This window comes from Rousettus aegyptiacus, unplaced genomic scaffold (assembly GCF_014176215.1).
Source record: "Rousettus aegyptiacus isolate mRouAeg1 unplaced genomic scaffold, mRouAeg1.p scaffold_m13_p_12, whole genome shotgun sequence".
In the NCBI taxonomy this organism is placed as follows: Eukaryota; Metazoa; Chordata; class Mammalia; order Chiroptera; family Pteropodidae; genus Rousettus; species Rousettus aegyptiacus.
In genome coordinates, this window is record NW_023416287.1 from 52,449,639 (window position 1) to 52,463,127 (window position 13,489).

General features: G+C 34.5%; 1 protein-coding gene across 14 annotated transcripts in view; it reads left to right on the forward strand.

Moving 5' to 3' along the window:
* Positions 1-13,489, forward strand: part of DLGAP1 (DLG associated protein 1) — a 782,830-nt gene that overhangs the window by 144,645 nt on the left and 624,696 nt on the right. For 10 of the 14 annotated variants that reach the window (XM_036229039.1, XM_036229053.1, XM_036229052.1 and 7 more), the window contains exon 3: positions 7,542-7,646. The exons of the other annotated variants lie outside the window; for them this stretch is intronic. The gene's annotated coding sequence lies outside the window, so the exon portion shown is untranslated. The remainder of the gene's footprint in view (positions 1-7,541; positions 7,647-13,489) is intronic. 14 annotated transcript variants of the gene reach the window in all.

Genomic DNA, 13,489 nt, shown 5'->3' on the forward strand with positions numbered 1-13,489 from the left:
GTTGAGCTCTCCTTCTGTGCAACCTAAAGGAGGGCACCATCTTCCCTATGTTGAGCCCTCTACCCACAGGACCAAATCTAAATCTGTATTGGCCTAGTGAACTCCACTCACTCCACCCTGGTGACTCCTTGAGATCCAACTCACAGATTGCTGGAGGCATTTTCGTGGATAGCCCACCAGCCCCACCCTGAGCTCTCTGCTGGAGGCTCCCTCAGTAGCAATCAACAGGCCTCCAATCTTGAGTCTCTGAAGTCACTTTTGGTAGCAGGTAACCAGTCTTGGCACAAGCTGAAGTATTTCTTGAATAAATTTTGGGTGTCTGGAGGCCCGAGACAGGCAGTGGCTGTCCTTGGTGTAATCTGAGACTTTTGTAAGTTGCCACAGGCTCAGAACTGACACCAAATCTAAACCCGGGGAACACAACTTGTATGTTCTGTTAGGCGGGCAGCAGCCCCATACAACTCATGTTTACCGCATCTCCTGATTACATCATTTTCTCTGATGCTTGATTTAATCTTATGTTGTTTTGTATGATACTATGATGTACAGGCTGGTAGCCTAGGAACAGTAGGCTATTCCATATGTCCTAGGTGTAGGAGGCTATATTAGCTAGGTTTGCATAAGTGCACCTAATGATACATTTCTCAGAATGTATCCCCATCATTAAGTAGCTCATGACAGTACTAAGGTGGTTTATAAGGCATAGGGTTGGAGAATCGCTTACTTAAATAAAACTGGGACAGGAAGATGTTATCTTATATTTGAGAATGACTTGGAAAAGCATTGAGACAAGAATGAATGCAACTTTCCCCTTTTGACTTATGGAATAATATTTGCCATTTAAATGAAAATGCAAAGGGGGACATTTTTGCTGCTTTTAGATAAGTATCTTGTGTTCTTATCTACCGAGCGCCTCATTACATGGCAGGCAACTAAACCCAGGACACGAAGAGGAATCAGTTGGTTCCTGCTCTTAAAGAACTTACAGCCTAATGTAGGAAAGAGTATAAAAACATATATGCTATGGGAAGCACAATACTACAGATGTGTTCATCATATTAGGAAATCACGTAAAAGAGATATGTAACCTAATTGGAAGAGAGTAGTGCGTTAAGGAAAACTTAAAGAAATAACAGATGAACTAATCATAAAGAATGAGATGAGAAACTTCCTAAGATGACAATTGCAGATTTTTAACTTCAAAAACACCAAATTAACTACCCATGTGTACATACACACACACACACACACACACACACACACACACACACACACACACAACAGTGTTAAAAAGAGAATGAAATTAAAAAGAAAATTTATAATTTAATGCAAAAAAAAAAATTGCCAGCTAAGGAAATGAGGAGTATCTTCTGAATGAGAACTGTCTTTTCCCACACGAGTGATTCTAAGCAGATCAAATCTTGTCGAAGTCTTTTTTAGCGAAGTGTCCTATAAGTGAGAACAGAGTCCAGCAATTCTAACAAAGATAGCAAAATGCCTCAACTAAAGCTTTCTCATTTCTCCTGACATTTAATTAGATTACAAATGGATAGATCACAAAATATTTAGCCCTAGACTTTGAGAAATAGTATGAAAAGAGCTAAACGTTATCATACAAGTTTTATTTTCAAAAAGTCTGATTAGAGTCTTATAGATAAGAAGACCGAGGTTTAGAAATGTTAAATAACTTGCTGTGGGTCACAACAATAAGAAAGTTCTAACATGAGAACTTACTGTCATTTCAAGGGAGCCAAAGCTGTTGATTTTTGAAACATCATATTGCCCCCTTGGCTGTAATAATATCTTTCCTTCTCTACTAATCTTGAAGACAGTGGGTTAAGGAAGAAATAATGAGCTTAACTGAAATTGTTTTATTTCTCTTTGTGTCTCAATTCTATGATTAAAATTTTAGAGAAGGCTGAAGTTAGCTTTTAGAATGAGAAGCTCAGTTCATTCGGAAACTTAACCTTTCAGACCTGACCTCCTCATCATGCCATGTCTTGTACCTTTTCAAACCTCATCAAAACTGTAAAACTCAGTGCAGATTCCCTCATTATCTCTTGCTTTTGAAATCTCCCTCAGCATTTTAAAACTTTTCTCCCTTGACCCACAAAAATCAGCACTGGCTTATATTCTCCGACATATTTGGTATTACTTCTGCATTCACTATTTTCATTTCTCTAAGAGGCTTAAAGGCCCAGTATACATGGATTGTGCTCTAACTTTCTCCTTTAGACACCAAAGCACTATGCTGAGCAAACTGCATTCTCAATGAACACTACTGTCAGAGAGTGTACTGGTAATCAATCAAGTCCTAACTTGAAAATGAAACAGCATATGTTGCCGTATTTTAACTACCTACATTGAACTTAGTCATTGTAGAGGTCTATAGTTTATGGAATGTTTCCATGTGTATTATTTTAGTTTACATTGCATTAAATGTATTTATATGACTCAGCCCTTGTAATGATTGGGAAGTGTTCACTTTTCAATTTACTTGCTAATTAATGAAGCAATTATAGTTGTTCTTCTGGCCTTATATTATTAAGTCATGGATTTCACGTTTTACTGTTTAATAACTTAGTTTAGCTTGGTTGTAGCATTTAAAAGGTGAAGTTAATTTTATTTGGTAGAGTGTGATAGCAGTTCCTTTACCTGAGGCTTTGTGTTAATTAGGTTGGCTGCCAGTTTTTCACATAGGAATTGAAGTTTTCCCTCTTTCTTTCCTTACTTGAGGTTCGATAATAGATCTATTGTTGTTTGTACAAATTTAAATCTTTTAATTTATGAACCCAACCTGATCTTACTTTTCTAATTCTTTATTGTTAAGCTCAAGGGCAGTCCATGAATTTTTATTTTTAATCTCATGGAGAGGTTTTATGATTTTCCTACACTAGAAAAAAAAAAGATGTTTAAAATTATATATATGGTACAAAAAGAGAGATTCCTCTTTTTACTTAAGGTTTTCTAGTTAGATTTGACTTCCATAAAATTGAAGATTTCACAGGAGGTAACTATTATAGTTTACAATATGCGAATTACTACGAAGAGCAGCTTTTATGTAGAGTAGTTTTGATCACAATTTCATATTTATGGCATATTTATTAGCTACTTTTTATGTGGCTCCAAATAAATATATATTTATTAAGTACGTAGTAGAAATCAACACAAAGCTATCAGATACCTTTGGATGACTGCGGATATTTAGTCAACAAGCAGTTTACACCCAGAGCAAAGATGACAGAGCTCAGCAAGGAAGAACTCGGGCTCAGGACAGGGCAGCCCTGAGGTCACATATCTAGTTAGGCACTTGTCAGGCATGTGATCTTCCTCAAGTTACTTAGTCTCAATGAGCCTCAGTTTCTTCATGTATATACGTAATAATAGTGCCTTGCTCATCAATTTGTGTTAATGTTCAAACAGGAAGACAGGTGTTTGGTGTGTAATACAGGGGCTGGCATGAAGTAAACTGTCAAGTTCACTACTAGTGTGCAGAGCAGCAGCAGGCCAGATTACAGAGAGCACAGACTCTGGAGTATGGTTCTGCCATTCCCTACGTCTGTGATGGGGCATGCTACTTTTCTAAGCCTTAGTTCTCTCTCTGTTAAAGAAGATAATTTATTGGACAATTGTTATATATAAATTTTTTAAATATATGAAAAGTATCTAGAATATCATGTAATATTTAGCAGGATTTAAATGGTGGCTCTATGAGCATGAAGAAATATGAAGAAATATTTGCCAAATGAATGTGTTGGTGTGTTTCAAAGGTAGAAATCAGAGATGGCATGTGAAAGGTTCTTGCAGAATGGAAAGTCTTTCATTGAAGTAACATGGAGGAGTAGGAGTTTGCCTGCTGGTAATAAACATCTCAGAAGAGGGAAAAAGAATCTTCTGGAATGTTTCAAATACATGCATCTATTCACTCTACAACATGGAGATTCAATTCTATTTGATTAAGTTTGTCTTTAGGGATGTGTTCTTCCCAGGACAACCAGAACACAAACAGTATCTCTATTGTACATCATGTTAACATTCAGTTTTATGGAAGATAAATCAAACTAGAAAACCCTTAGTAAAGAGAGAATTCTCTATTTTTGAACCATATGTGTAACTTTAAAAATCTTATTTTTTCAGATGTGGGAAAATCATAAAATCTCTCCATCAGATTAACATGGACTGCCCTTGCATTTTGGTGCTCAAAGGAAAAGCTCATTGCATAATAACTAAAATTTCCAGCTTATTAATTTGGCCTGTTTTACTTATTAGCACCTAACCACTGATGACTCTGTATTTGCATTTCTCGTGTGCCTTTTACATTTCAAATTAATATGTTATTGCAAAGACAAAACAAAAAAGCTCACTCATGCTCTAAAAAATTATTATATCTTTTACCTATACCATAAGAACATAAATAATCTTCTCTACAATAGAGAAGGTTAAGACACTAAATTCTCGTGAACATTACTTGTTACCTTTGGATAGATAACTAACATTCTAGGTTTAAATGCAATTTGAAGTAAATATACCAAATCCTCCAAAGAGGCTGTGAGAGGACAGTATCAGTAAACTAAATTGTTAAAAGTAAATAGTCTAAAATCTCTAACACCTCTATCATTTGAGAAATTCATTATAAAAACATAGTAATGAGTTATAATACCTATTACATTTAATATTTAAGTGTTTTCAAAGGAAACAATTTAAAGCCAAATAGTTTTACCAAGCTTCTGTTTTTCCCTCTCTTTCCTTTTCCTCCCCCCTGTCCCCCCCCCTCCTCCTCCTCCTCCTCCTCCTCCTTCTTCTTCTTTTTCTTCTTCTTCTTCTTCTCCTCCTTCTCTCTCTCTCTTTCTCTCTCTCCCCCCCACTTCTCTCCTTCTTTCCCATAATTATTTTCTCTCTCTTTTTTTAAATTCTTACATTCTTCTATTATATCAAAAATTTTGGAAAGATAGTAGCCAGACTATTTAACAAAGAGACCAACCATGGTTTCCCTGCTTCTTATATAAGCTTTCTCTCAACCACACTACTGGTACCTCTCTTGTAGCCTATTTTCCTAGAAACCTGGGCAATCCGACATGTAAATCAACTTGCTGGTAAGCTTTCTTCACTTACATCTTAGGCAATAATCTTCCTCCAGTCTGATTAAGCCATTATCAGTCCTCCATCAGTTTTTCAGATACAAAATGTTGTTGCCATTATATCCTTTCCTGTAATTTCTCTATATGATATTTCCGAAGCAGCATATTTAGAATAGAAAAGACTATAGATGTATACTTTAAATTACTGATTCTTAGAGAGAATGCTGTTGAATCTGTCTGAGCATGATTTTATCATTTGTAAAGTACTTCACTCAGAAAGTTTTGGGGAGGATTAGATGAGATAATACACACACACACACACACATACACAATTATTTGTGGACTCAATGTGGCCTATGGTTTTTCTTGTTATTATTTATTTTTGTTATGCATTCATTTGTCTCTTTTCTCTCTTCCATCCATATTCCCTTCAGGATCTGTTCCTTTTCTGTATCCTCACCACAGGACCTGGCACATGATAAGAGCAAAAATACTTTTTGAACTAATCGAATGAATGAATGTATTTATTTAATAATGTTAAGGCTAAAAGGAGTGGATGAGGAGAATAATATATAATGTTAGGAAGAACATTGGATGAATTATGTCAGCAAGTTAACAGTGACTATATTAGTACGTTCTATTTAAAATACTAAGATATTAATTTTAGAAGACATTTCTTTAAAGAAACTTCTACAGTATTTATACAATTTGCAATAGTAATAGGAAGTCATCAGCTAATTACATTATCCAAAAAATTTTCCCAGAATCAGGCAGTAATTGTTGTTCTAGTGGAATTGTATTATGTATAATACAATAACAACGTCAAACATTAATATGAGTAACCAAAAATAGATGCAATAGAAAAATTATTTGAGCTTTGTGTTTTAGTTATTGAGTTTTATCCCACAGGTAGGTGCCTGTCATTTTCATTTTTATTATGGTAAAATATACATAACATGAAATTTGTCATCTTTACCATTTTTAAGTATACAGTTCTGTAGCATTAAGTGCATTCGTATTCTTCTACAACCATCATCACCTTCCATCTCCAGAACTTTTTCATCTTTCCAAACTGAAATTCTGTACATACTACCCACTAACTCCTCATTCCCTGCTATAGCCAGCCCCTGGCAATGACTATTCTACTTTCTGTCTCTATGAGTTTGACTACTCAAGGCCCTCATATCATTGGAATCACGCGATATTTATCCTTTTGTGACTGGCTTATTTTACTTAGAATAATGTATTCTCATTCATCTATGTTGTAGCATGTGTCAGAATGTCCTTCCTTTTTAAGGCTAAATAATATTCTATTGTATGTATATATCACATTATGCTTACCTGTCTACCTGTTAAAGGGTACTTGGGTTGCTTCTGCCTTTTGGCCATTATGAATAATGCTGCTTTAAATGTAGGTATACACAAGTATATAGCATAACCTTTATTGATGATAAAAGAAGAACATATTGATATACACATATATAGATGTATATTTGTAAAAAAAATTAGAAAAAAGGTATCAAAATTTTTATCAGTGATTAATTTTTTAGATTACAGGCTTTCTTCTTAGCTGTTTGTTTATTTTTTAAACTTTCTAAACTATGCTTACATTATATTTATAAAGAAAAACTAGTAAATGCTTACTAACAAAAAACCCATCAACTGAAGCACTATCTTTCCTACCACACTCTAATTTAAACATTTTATTTAGCTTTTCCCATATTATAAATAATACTTTATTTGTATCTAATAATTTCATATGATTATAAATATAGACAGATAAATATAAGGATATTAAGATATGATATATATATATATATATATATATATATATATATATAAAGACCCTCCTGTAAATGCCACCAGTAAGTGATCTTCTTACCTGCGAGAAAATCACCTCTGTAGAAAAGATCTAGTGTCTTGAATAATACACTACAAAAGAATTATTTTATAAAAGTGTATGTCATATATGTTTGTATGTGTGTATGTATATCAACTACTCAATAAATACCTATTGATTAAGTAAATAACATATTCACAGTTATAGTGAGTCAATGAGTAAAATAAAAAATTCTCTGTTGACAGTACATTTATAAAATGAATGTCATTCTAACCCCCCCCAAAATTAAAAATATATAGATATATTTATGTGTATACATACATGAGCATATATAGTTGCTTCATGATCCCTTTGGAACAAATAACAACATATAATGGTCCATGGACCATTTATAACTTTTCTGAGAAACAGCACATTGGTATTCCTTTTTTCTTGATATTTTCTTGTCATCTGCTCTTTAACACTTTCAAAACCAAATGTTAACAATCCACTAAGAATGTTATTGTAAATCAACCAGAATTTTCAAGACTAAGGTGGTATCCTCAGCCCATTTGACTTTTTCCCTTGCCTTAAATACTTCAAAATAGACTCAAGTAGAATAACAAGGACCATTTCTCTAATAGGCATGGAAACCAGAGAGCGTTCACATAATTTGAGTCCGAGAGAGTTCTGGCAGAAAATGAAGTGTTTTACCATACCAGCGTCCACTCTCTGCCCAGTTCTGGTCGGTGAGTAAGCAGACTCCTGCTCTTGCTCTGTAACTTCTCCTCAGTTAACATTGCCAGTTTGGAGAAGAACCTGGAATTGCCAATGCAGATCAAAACCTAATGGTGCTCTAGCTTCTGGCATGGCTCTGTTGTCTTTGGGGACTGGCATCTTAAGCCCTTGCTGCTCCAAGAGAGGCCAACCTGACTAGAGATCAGAAAAGGAAGTTTTGTGGAGGTCACTTTTTTCGAGGGCCACTTTCAGCTTTGAACTGTTGACACATGGGCAAATATCTTACCTTGTTGAATGGAGCTCCCTACTTGCAGCTGTGACTCTCTGGCTATAGTTTGGTTCCTTGTCTATATTATTCTGGACTCCTCGAGTTACTATGAGAATAGAATAAAACTTTTCTTTTGGCTTAGATAGAAAGAAAGAAACAGAAGCCATTTAGCTGAGCTACCAATATTGGAGTAATTGGAATTCAATCATTCAGTCATTCATTTATTCATTTTTCCATGGCTCCTATGGACCAGTTACTATTTTGGGAGCTTGGAATCCAGCAGTCAACAGAAAAGGTTCCAGTTCTTAAATTCTAGTGTAAGCTAATAAACTATAAACAATTACTTAGATGAGATAATTTTACTTAGTGATAAGTGCTACAAAGAAAGTTAAACAGGCTAAAATAATGAAGAGTCAAGTGAATATATTTGTACTGGGTGGTTAGCAAAGAAGGTGACCTTTAATCTAAATGTCAAACTTCATAAGTGGAGGAGTGCCTTCTCAAAAGGGAACAGCACAAAGACCCTGATGTGAAAGAATATATAAAAAATTCTTCTCGCTCAATAAATAAACTTATCATTCAGGGAGTGATGACAAAAAGAAAACATGTTTCAACATGTCAAGACTCAGAGTATGTAACATCTACATATAATATCATGAACAAGATACCTGAGGAATGATTTTACTCTAAACATACTCTGAAAGGGAAGAAATTTAGAGCTAAAATAGTGGTGAGCAGTAATAATATTAGAGCTCAGAATCAGGTTTAAGCTATTATTGTTGTTGATATGGGTGTAAAGTTTGATGCAAGTCCTTCAAAGGATTTTTAGGGAAGACATACAAGATTTTTTAGGTTATAAGTCAAGAGAGGTATGGAATATGTATTTGTGAGTGTTTGTATGCAGAATAGGTGTTGGGGAAAGCAATGAGTAAAATTCTGCTCAAGCTTTTGTATTGCATATCACATTGATAGAGATTTGAGTATTTATAGATAAACCATAGTAGAATGTAATTGGTGTGCATAAGTGGTTAAGGACTTTTATTAGAATCTGTTATTTTAGCAAAATGAGGCAAAATGAAATAATAACATAATTAGCAAAAGCATAAATAAGATGGAAGAATAAAATCAAATATTGTTATTTTGTGGATTAAATTTCCCTATTAAAAGACAAACCCTCTTAGAATTAATCAAAATGAAATATTTATCTATATGCTTTATATAGACGTTTCATCGGTAACAAAAGGACACACTTTTTTTGCAAATAAGGACATGGGCAAAGCTTTACCACACACATAGAATACGAAATTTGTTATTACGAATGAGATCATTTTCTTTTGAATGTTGTGAGTGGATTTTGTTGATACACAGGAAAGCTATCGATTATTCATATTAGGCATTTACTGATCTCTTATTTGTTTTAATACTTTTCAACTGAATTTATCTTAAAAAATTAGACCACTGAGTAATAGTTTTTGAAACAAAAAAGTTTAAAAAAATATAAACTTTTATATCATAGAGTAGAGAATAGATTGATTAAAAATAAATTATAGTTTAGAAGGATAATATATAGTCATTAAAACCTATTATCTAATATTATCCTAAGGTAGTCTTTTTTTTTCTCTTTTTGTAAAACCATTTTGGAAGAATGTAGAACAGATGTTAATAGTTTTTAATTTTTTCATTATTTTTCATATACTCTGAGTTTTTTATGATGAATAATCAGAATTTTAAAAAATCAACAATTATCATTTTAGAAGGAAGGCATATTTTTACTTAGGGACAGTATGACAAAATAAACTTTTCATTTTCATAGATGCTCGGTACAAATTATTATTTTTGGATGAGCTAAGTAATACAATATTTCAAACTGAGAAAACTCTTCTGAGTAGCGCTAAATCATGGTCCTAAATGTAGAGTTTGCACTACATTAGAGAATTTTGTAATCAAAACTCAGAACACATAGGAGTGATCTACTCCAAGAAATTGAAAATGTTTAAGAGATAGATCTGTTGGTTGTTCTTAAAACGAATTTATGTTATCAAGGCACAATCACATGAAACTATTTTAACTAGAAATATGTGAATAAAAGTATTTCAGTAGTTTATAAATTTTGTTGTGTATCAAAATTATCCAATGGCTTGTTAAAGATTAAATTGCTGAACTCTAACCCTTGAGTTACTGATTCAATAGATCTCACCTGAAGCCCAATTATTTCTTCTCTATCAAGTCCCCAGATGATACTAATGCAGCTGGCCCAGGAACCCACTTTGAAAACCTCTGGCATTAATTCTAAAACTGGAAAGTCTCTCAGATTATCCTGTTTGCAGATAACAAGTTAGCCTGCTGGTTTTATACACATATACTAATAGAAGACACGTGACCCTGGGTTAGAGACACAGGTGGTTTATTACTCATAGCAAAAGCAGCAGCCAGAGAACTATCTTTGCTCCAGTTATGGTTCCCCACACCCCAGTCTTCACAGGGTAATGCTATAAGGCCAGATGTTTACCTGCACTTGCAGTAGGTTTGCACCTTAGGAGAGAAACACCCAAATTAGGAGACTCTAAGCTTTTATTAGCTGCTGGCACATCTACCTGCTTTCTACTGGGGTGGAGGGAGGGGTGGAAGCATGAGTGCTTTATCTCCAAATCGCTCCAGCACTATCTATTCTAATAAAGACTTCAGCTTCTAAGGCTATCTGTTATGCAAACATCCTTGCAGTAGTACTTTTTGTTCAGAAGACTCAGGATCATATGGAAATGGGGGGGGGGGGGGGGGGGGGGGGGGGGATAATAAAGAAACCAGGCATCATTATTTTTCAACAATGAGTGAAAAGGACATGTTAAAATGATGGCTATTTTAAATTTCTGATTAAATAGCTTTTTTTATTTTTTCTTCATGAATACGTTTTAAAATAAGGATTCGTTAATTTCCCCATTCATATTTTATACCTCAATTTTTTTTTTTTTTTTTTTTTTTGCCCATGGCACAGAGCTTCTTAGGCACTATTAGGCATAGATGCATTTCTTCCAGGTCACAAGGTAGAGAGAAGGGATCTTCAAAGTCAGATTCACCTGCATAGGAATCCCTCCTTTGCTACTTAACATCTTGACGTTAACCTTACTTATCCCCTCTGAGCCCCAGTTCCCCCCGCCTTGTGAAATTGACATTATTTCCTTATTCTATTGTTAAAAGATAAAAATGATATTGATTTAGTGCTTTGTATAACACCTATTACATAACAAGTGTTCAAAAATTGTAATTATAATTATTAGGGGTGCCACAGTCAGAGTCCCCTGCTAATCCAAAGTACAGACCTGTTTCATGTCCAATTTTTGTGAAGTACCAGTGTCATTACCAGGAACAAAATTCCAGATGATGCACCACTTATGTCAAAGTGCTGTTTGGTGATTAATTGGAAGTTTAAATTCATCCATTTTCTATGTCAAGCATAGGAGAGCCGCTTGGGTAGATGCTACCTGTTCCATCAATTACTTCATAGGTGATGGGAGAAGACAGGAAAATATAGTTTCTGATGGTGATAGCCTGGCCTCAGAAATTTGGTTCTAGGTGGTTTTTCTCTTGCAGCTAAAGTTGCCAACATCTAGAGAAAAAGAATTATTTGGGAACACAAAATGTTTCATTCAACAGAGAATGTAGACATTACAGAGCTATTAATCAAGGCAGCCATGCTGAAAGTGGTATTAACTGCAGGATTTAGGAGAGAAGGAAACTGAATTAAACTATAAAATGATTCAAGATTGAAGGAGAATGAACTAACTGAATTATAGATTTAAGAAATTCAACAAATTATACCATAGAATATGTAACTATGAGAATATGAGCATATGTTCCATTTGGGTGGTCTAGTTTTATTTGTTCATTGCTAGAATGTTTCTAAGGCTGGCCTTTCCTTTAATCTGCTAGTTTGTCACCTTCATCTCTATGTGCGTGTGTGTGTGTGTGTGTGTGTGTGTGTGTGTGTGTGTATTCCAGTTTTGAACTGTGAGAGCTATAAAGGTGAATGACACAATCGCTGTCCTCAGTGAATTTACAATTGATTAGGAAGGTAATGCATAAAATGAGAATAAAGCAAAGTCTAGCAAAATCAGGACAGGCAAACTGGGCCAGAATGTGTGGCTATCTTTATAGAAGTTGGCTTGAGTGTTGCATATTTGCTAAGAGCTTGATTATGAAGTGAGAATCTCAGTTTCTACTCTTTCTCTCCGATTAATCTTGAGCCTGTTATACTCCATTAATTCTGTTTCCTCATTGCTAAAATTGTATGACACAGTGAAGATGAAATGAGATGACAGATGACTGGCTCATGGAAAGCACTCGATAAATACTGGCTCAATTGACTCTTATTACTTTAATCATTAATATCTTTAAGCACAATTAATAAGAGATTTTCTTAAGGAGTTTAGGAGGAGGCCTCTCAGTAAACTGTATGATAAATAAGTAACATTTATTAAGTATAAACTTGTGTTTCAGGTACTTGCTAAGCACTTTACCAACCTTTATGTAATTTTATGAACAGTTCTAAGAGCTAGGTACCTTTCCTAACCCACTTTACAGCTGATAAAATAGAAGATTAGAGAGTTTATGTAATTTACCTAAAGTCACATAGCTATTAAGTGGTAAAGCCATTAATGTATGTATGTATGTATGTATGTATGTATGTATCTATGTATGTATGTATGTATCTATCTATCTATCATTTATCTTATTGTTCTGTCCTCACCCCTATACACTGCTAGGAAAATCAATCTTCTGTTTATTTTATTCATTCGCTATTTCAACGATTATTTTTGAGCTCTCCTACTAAGCGCTAAACATTGTGCTCTGGGGAATAAGGCATGATTTCTATTTGGAAACACAATACAACACAACTCAACAAATCCTCATTGAGACCCATCAAAGAATCAGGCTCTTGAGCCACCATTATTCTGCAGAGAAAGCTAGACATATAACAAAATAACCACAGTGCATTGTGGCGAGTGCTATCATCCAACTGACCACAGATTCCTTTGGAACCACAGAGGCAGGAAAAGTACAGAAATGGAAGTGTTTTAGTATCTGTGCCATGCTGGATGCCACACATGCCTTATTTTGTCCCCTCTTTAAACCTGCCTCTGAACAATCGCAGAGGACATGTGTGGTCTTGCCATTGAATCCTGACTCTTGTTCTATTGAATCAGGAAGGTTGGGACATTTGAGTGTTGTCTAGAAAGATAAGCGGGGAAGACATTTTAGCTGGTAATATAATATAATAATTGTGTTCTGTCTTGGAGATATGTATAGTTTGGCCTGATTAGAAAATGGAATATTTTCTGAAGAGTGAGCAGGAAGTGAGTTGTAGAAAGTTGTTTAGAATCCGCTGATGTCATGGTAAGGAGAATTCTTGATTCATAAGTGAAAAACAAAGGCATGTCTGAAAGGATAAAAATTTGGCTAAATTTAAACCCTTGAAATATATAACTCACTGATTTGCTTATAATTTAGAATGGGAGGGAGCAGAATAGTGACAAAGAAATAAAAGATACCAAGTAAAAAAATAAACGACACATACATTTTTGGGCATAT